Below are 6667 nucleotides of genomic sequence, written 5' to 3' on the forward strand. Positions count from 1 at the left end.
CATCTTCATCCAAATACCCAAGGAAAACTGCATATCTATGGGGAAATCCAGGAAGTGCCCTACTGTCTGGAATTTTGTTCTGGAAATTCTGGCATTTTGGCCCTCTGAACTCTGGACTCTGTATCCTCAATGAACATGCTCAGTTTGGACTTTTTGTCACTGGAATTCAGCCTGGACCTTCTTTAGGTGATAGGCTGAAACACCTCATTTCCCCTCCCCCTGCCCTCCCTGCCCTCCCCCCCCCCCCCCCCCCCCCGCCACATCAGAATCCTTTGCTACCTGGTCCCAATGAAGGAAAACTTATAAAATATATAGCTTGCACAGTTTTCTAGTCCTTTAAGGCTAGGGTGGATCCTGAATCTCCATCATGATTAGATAATGTAGAAATTTCCATATCCTTATTCAAATGGGTATCCAAGGACTAAGCGTCATTGTGTAGGTATAAGGAGCCTGGAATAAAGTGGTTAACTACATGAAACCTTAGGGATTAACCAGTGTCTAATGGTCTTCCCTCCCTCCTTCCCTTCTTTTCTTCCCTTCCTCTCTCCCTCCCACCTTCCTTCCTTTTTCTTTCCTCCCTTCCTTTTTCTTTTCTCTCTCCCTCCCTTCCCCCTCCCTTTTTTCCTTCCTTCGTTCTTTCCTTCTCTCCCTCATTCCGTCTTCTTTCTTTCCTCCCTTCCTTTCTCTTTCTCTTTTTCTCTCTTTCTTTTTTAAGAATATGGAATTTTCACAAATTTGCTTGTCATCTTTGCACAGGGGACATGCTAATTTCCTCTGTATCGTTCCAATTGTAGTATATGTGCTACCAAAGCAAGCACTCTTTCTCTTCTTTCTTCTTTCCTCCCTTCCTCCCTCCCTCCTTTCCTTCCTTCCTTCCCTGCAGCCTCCCTCTCCTATGCTCTCTTATGCTGTCACTAGGGCTTAAACTCAGGACTTGGGCTGTCCCTTAGCTTTTACACTCAAGGCTGGCACTCTACCACTTGAGCCACAGGTGCACTTGCAGCTTTTTGGTGCTCAACTGGAAATAAGAGTTTCATGGATTTTCCTCAGATCTCAGGCTCCTGAGTGGTAAGGATTAGGCCTGAGCCATCAATGCCCAGTAATAGTGTCCATTTTATAAACATTCATAATCTATGGATGCAGTAGGGGGTAGTAAATCAAATATTCAAGAATATCATTAATTCATCTAAACTTTGTGTGAATGCTTTTATGAGAGAGGAAAAAAAGGTAAACAGAAGATAGAGATAACTTAAAATGCATTGTTCTTAAAAGGAATATGTTTGATCCTCAACCAAAACATGAGTAAAGAACCATGGATTCACAAATCAATAAACAGGATTTAAACAAGCAGAAGATTAGCCAGAAAAGCATATTCTATCAGAAGGGTGGAAAGGCTCTTGGGACCAATTACAAGGTAGACTATTCCAGCAGCCCAGCTCAAGGGGTTTACACTAAACAAAATGAGATGGAGAATAAAGTAAGCATTTAGTCTGTTGTAGTTGAGTATTTTAGTAAACCACTTTGAGGGTGCTAAACCTCCCCCCCAAAAGTGTATCCAGATGTCATTGGCTGTTTCTGTCTGTGGTGGGGGATGGGGTAGGTATGTGTATAGGTTCTCTTAGCCCTGTGATATACTGAGCATGCACAGTCCTGCTGCCTGCTCTCTGCAAGGTGATCCTGTCTCCCCAGAGGCACTGGAAATGGTGAGACTACAGAAGCTACTAGCATGTGATGGGGCAGTGCCAGGATGCTGGTTACCAGCAATGTGTGTATTCATGTATCATGAAGAACTCTCCCATCTAGGAATGGGCGGGATGGCTCAAGTGGTAGAATGCCAGCTGTGAGTGAGAAAATGGAGTGAGAGCACAAAGCTCTGAGTTCAAGCCCCAGTCCAAGTACATGCACGTGCATGCACACATGCACACACCCACACACCCACAAAGAATTGTCTCATCCACATGCTCACAGTACCAGCACAGGATGGGGATAGAGGTTGTAGTCCTGGCTAATCTCCATCCCTTTCCCAAATAGACAGTGGAGTTGATGAAAGAACTTTGGCTGAAGCTGGGGGTTGGTGATTCACTCCTATCATCCTAGCTCCTCGTGAGGCTGAGATCTGAGCATTGTGGTTGGAAGCCAGCCCTGGAAGGAGGATCTGCCAGACTCTCATCTCCAACTAAATCTGGAAATGCAGTTGGTAGCCTTGAGCAAAATAGCTCAGGGACAGTGCCTATGCCCTTCATTCAAACCCCAGGAATGGCACCAAAAAAAACCCCAACAAAACAAAACAAAGAATATTGGCTGAAAGTGATGGCAAATCTCTGCTTGCATTTGGTTAACTGTCACCTTGGGCAAGGTACCCAAATGCTTTGATCTTGTCCTAATTATACAGACTGGGACATCAAGGGTGGCTCCTTATGGCTCTGCTTTTGCTTGGAGCCATGAGAGAAAAGAATATTCCTTCAGTCTGTAAAACAGCCAACTTCAGAATAAAAATCAGTTTCTTTGATATAAGGAGGTGACCCTGAGCAAGAAGCATTGTACTTATAAACTGATTTGTTGAATTGAAACCCTTGTGCAAAACTACTCAACAATAATTTTTAAAATACTATGAAAAAAAATCAGGTTCACAGTAATACAGTAAATATAGGCCGGTTGCCTGTCAAGTCCCTTCCCCTGGTTGTGGGGGAGGCCTTGGAAGCTCTTACATATGCCAAGAATCCAAGGAGATGCACCCCCTCCCATCCAGAATTATAAAAAATCACCTCCTATGACGGTCCAATTGTTCATTTCCTACATCTGCTGATCCAGAATTTCCTCCTGGTAAACAGAGCCTATATAATTGCCTTTGGCTCAGCCGCAGGCAGAGACCACGAAGACTGCAGTCCTGTAGTTTCATGTTGCCTATTGCAGCTCAGCAGCAGACACTTGCCAGTGTAGCAGCTCCATTGCCAGTGTGTTGGGGTCTCTTTGGGTTCTTGTCTCAGGAGTATTCTCAAGTCAATGACATGGAAGATGAGTGTGAAAAATGTTTTTCAAAAGAGTAGGATTTGTTTTCAAAGTCACTGCTGCTCAGTCAATTGTCTATCCTCTCTGTCTGTCTCTGTCTTTTGCTCTGAGCCTAGGAGACCTTAGACCTTGGGCTGTGCTCTTACTGTTTGCCCTTATCATAATTAGGTGTTGTGAAAGGTAATGCTTTCTTGGTTGGGTTCTACAACATTCTGAGTGCTAATTCCTAATCAGGTCTCTTTTGCAAATCCTCTCCCTAGGGTCACAGGAAAAGCTATGGAAACTAGAGGGGACTAGGGAGGGATTGAGGCAAGCACTTCTTTTGCATCTAGTTTTGGCCTATTAGGCCAACATGGCACCCTGGGTCCCAATGAATTTTCTTTTCTACCACCTCTGCCTAGTCTCCCGGGCCAGCATTGTATTGCCCATTTCTCTTTCACTGTAAACCTAAACTCTCTTATGTTGCAAGGGATACTGCTGTCTGGAATAGTCTGGAATCTTCAATGTATTACATGAAACTGGAATCTGTGCCAGTGCAGAGATTTTTTTTTCTCTCAGTATCTGTTACTCCAATCAACTATGGTCTGGCTGTTCATTCCCATCTTGCCTACACACTCCAGAGCTCCAAATGGGCCATATTCATGGAACCAGGAAGAAAGACAAATGAAGCGAGGGGCTCATCTGTACCCCTAAATGTCCACTGGCTATCATTGTCCCTGTGTACAGGGCTCCTTCCCTTGGGCTTGCTGGGTCCTGGGAGACCCTTTATTCTGCCACATAAATAGGTGCCTATTCTATAAATAGCCACACAAGCCCAGACTTGCTTGAAAGTCCTGATAAACACAGGCTAGTGTCAAGGCTGACTGCCACTTCCAGCCTGCACAGGGATTACACGGTGCTGGATGGCAATCTCCTTGGGAAAATAATAATTGCTCTTTGAATTATTCTTAGGTTGAAAATAAAACTTTGTGGGTGAGATCTTTCCCAGGCTCCAGAGAACATTTAGGCATAGTTTTACAAATAGCTTCTCCTGATCTAAAACAGTAGCTGTACCCAATTCCCAGGGTTCTTAGGCACTGGTGGGAAGATCACAGGCTGAATAGGGAGTGTGAGAGTTAGGGACATGTTGAACAGATGTTAAAGGGTTTTGGAACGTTAAAAGGTTATGGTTCTCCCCATGAGAAACCTCTATACTTTGTATGAATATGTAACGAATTTAATCTGTAGTAATGTCAGTAATTTATACCTTTAATTGATGTGTGCATCAGTGGGACACTCTACAATTGGCCTGCAATATCTGCAAAGTCCACATCTGTCCAACTGCAAATGAAAAACATATTTGGAAAATAAAATATATGTGTGTACTAAACATGTATAGGCATTCTTTTCTGTCATTATTCCCCCATCCAGTATAAGAACTATGCATAATACAACATAAAGTATTTTAGGTAAAAGACATAACTGGAAGTACACAAGAGAATGTGTGTACCTTATATGAAGATTCTACACTATTTCACATACAGCCTTGAGTCTCCAAGGACTTTGTTATCTGTGAGGGATCCTAGAATGAATCTCCCAGGGGGACCAAGGAGTGTCTGTATATTGTTGAAATTCACTAAGCTGGACTTGCACTCAAAAACTGTCTGCCTCTACTGCCTTTTTTCTACTGTTCCTAGAAGGGCTTGTGCCCAAGGCAATAAAGATCCACTGAGACTGGATACATCCCTCTTTAGAAAGTTAATATCATATCCAAGTGTCTAGACTGAAGGCAAGTTTGGTAAACCTTCCCTGGCCCCAGGTAAGGATAAAAACCTAAAGTGTGTGAGGACTAAAGTTGAAAGAGCTCTATCTTTTTTCTGCTGCTCGGTCATCTCCATGGCGAACCAACATTCATGGACTAGTCTGGGTTGCTAATTTTGTGCTTCTAGGTGTTCTTGTGCAGGAATGCCTGCCCTACTGCTGCTGGTAAGTGAAGGCTGGGGAAGTTTCAGAAATAGACCAAAGCTGAGCACTGATGACTCACCCCTACGCATCTAGCTAAACCAAGAAGCTGAGATCTGCGGATCAGTACTCAAAGCCAGCCTGGGAAGGAAAGTCAGTGAGACTCTGATACCCAATTAACCACAAAACAAACAAAAACTAGAAGTGGAATTGTGGCCCAAGTGGCAGAGCACCAGCCTTGAGTGACACAAGCTAGGGGACAGTGCCCAGTCCTGGGTTCAAGGCCCAGTACAGAGAGAGAGGGAGGGAGATTGAGAGAACAGATTGAGAACTTCACCCAATGTGTCTAGGTTCTTTTCATTGTCAAAGAAAGAATTCAGGGAAGAAAAAAAGACAAAATAAGGAATTGGGATGGAGTTTATTTCAGAGTGAAAGTGCACACTCAATAGGGATTACAGGCTTCTTCAGAATTATATCACCTGGGATTTTGGAAAGTATCTCATGGTCAAGGAAAGGGAAGATTGTTTATAAGTGAAGCTGGCAGAAGGGAGGGAATTAGTCAGGACTTCCCTGGGATAAAGTTTACTCCTTTTCTTGGCTTTTATGTTGTATTTTGGGCTATTTCATGGCAACAGATGCATGATGGGCGAAGGCAATTTTGCAAGGCTAATGATATGCAGATGCCATTATAATGAAACAAATAATAGTTGGCTGTTCTCTTGGTCATCCATGTTGTTCTCAGCTGGTTTTATGTGGTTTCAGGTGGCCCTGTTTGTTGTTGTTGTTGTAGTATCTGAGCAGTCACATGATTCCCTGCTGTAATAACACTATTACAGTCCCTCTAGCCACCATTTGCTTTGTTTCTTTTTTCCCCTATGCATATGTAGATTAGGACATCTGCATCTAGATTCTGAACTTAATTATTATTCAAAACCATTGTTCAAATGCCTTTTTACAGTAAAATTGGAAAGAATTAAATCTGTCTTGATTTCTAAGGAAAGTTTTGCTCTGCTCCAAAGGCTACAGGTGCCCCTGATGCTGTGCATTGCGGTCTCTCATCTGTGTCCATGTTTGAGCCAATGTTCATTCTGCCATGACCAGTACCTCTTGCTTTCAGGGCCACTGTCTGCTTCTGGAGCTTTCTGTGAAGATGACAGAAGGGGTAAAGGTAATTGAATGCCTGTACTTCATGTTCTAGCTATTCTGGAGGCTAAAATCTGAGGATTGAGGTTTGAAGCCAGCCTCAGCAGACAAATCCATTAGACTCTTAGCTCCAGTTAGCCAGCAAAAGCCTGAAGTGGAGCTATGGCTCAAATAATAGAGCACCAGCTGAATGGAAAAAGCCAAGTAAACACACTAGATAGTAAAAGACAAAAATGTACACTTGGACATGATAAATCATACAAGTCTCCAAGCATTCATACAGTGAGACTAAAAGAGGACATTCCTAGCAGAGGATCACAGAGGCTCAATAGCTATGTGCAGATGGTCATATAAAATGACGTTTATTAAAATGAACTCCAAGAAATGGAATCAAGAGGGTGTTTTTTGTTATTTTGGTGAGTTGTTGGGTTTTGTTGTTGTTTGTTTGTTTTTTGCTTTTTTACTTCTTTGTGGCTGTTTTCAGTTTCTGTACCTTTTGTCTGTATGTAAGTTTATCTATTTTGGGGGAGGGTAAGGGGGAAGCACAGAAATGGTGGGACAAAGGGTGAACAAA

At 43.0% G+C, this 6667-nt stretch overlaps 1 non-coding gene across 1 annotated transcript; it reads right to left on the bottom strand.

Annotated features, from left to right (window-relative positions):
• Positions 1-712: 712 nt before the first annotated feature.
• LOC125349748 lies at positions 713-818 on the bottom strand. The gene has a single exon (XR_007210566.1). It is a non-coding gene; the product is annotated as a U6 spliceosomal RNA (small nuclear RNA).
• Positions 819-6667: the final 5849 nt, after the last annotated feature.

This window comes from Perognathus longimembris, chromosome 3 (genome assembly GCF_023159225.1).
Source record: "Perognathus longimembris pacificus isolate PPM17 chromosome 3, ASM2315922v1, whole genome shotgun sequence".
NCBI classification, from domain to species: Eukaryota; Metazoa; Chordata; class Mammalia; order Rodentia; family Heteromyidae; genus Perognathus; species Perognathus longimembris.